Source organism: Penaeus chinensis, chromosome 30 (assembly GCF_019202785.1).
Source record: "Penaeus chinensis breed Huanghai No. 1 chromosome 30, ASM1920278v2, whole genome shotgun sequence".
Classification (NCBI taxonomy): Eukaryota; Metazoa; Arthropoda; class Malacostraca; order Decapoda; family Penaeidae; genus Penaeus; species Penaeus chinensis.
In genome coordinates, this window is record NC_061848.1 from 21,572,221 (window position 1) to 21,572,664 (window position 444).

The 444-nt window shown below is 31.3% G+C and overlaps 1 protein-coding gene across 1 annotated transcript in view; it reads left to right on the forward strand.

The window, feature by feature from the left end:
- Positions 1-177, forward strand: part of LOC125041333 (hematopoietic prostaglandin D synthase-like) — a 19,878-nt gene extending 19,701 nt beyond the window's left edge. Inside the window, exon 4 of the mRNA XM_047636194.1 lies at positions 1-177. This exon is cut by the window's left edge and continues 1,351 nt beyond it. The gene's annotated coding sequence lies outside the window, so the exon portion shown is untranslated.
- The last annotated feature ends 267 nt before the right edge of the window (positions 178-444 follow it).

Consider the following 444-nt stretch of genomic DNA (forward strand, 5'->3'; position numbering starts at 1 on the left):
TCTTTATTCTACCAGTAGGCTACTTGGTTGAGAGGCTATGTTGTTTAAAATCTTTGAGTTGAAGGTTTTTGAAGAGGAAATATGTATTCCTGTGAAGATGACATGAGGGGCATTTTTTTCCCTTTTTTTTTACCTAATAAGTGTATATTTTATATATAAATAAAGATAATTCTTTGATTATTATTTCTCTTAAGTTCTTGAACAGAAAATTTACCATACCAATATAACAGAAGGAAAAAAAATGCAGAATATATGTAGTCTATGTTTCTCATCTCTTTGGACTTCAATAGCATTAACTGTCTGTTTCCTGTGTGTCACGTTTAGAACAGATCTGTGTCTTGCCGCAGCCAAGTCAGCTCAAATTTGAATAGCCCTTGAGGAGGGAACTGAAAAATACATTAGATTATTATAACCCCATTTGTTAGAAAAGATGAAAATAAAAAA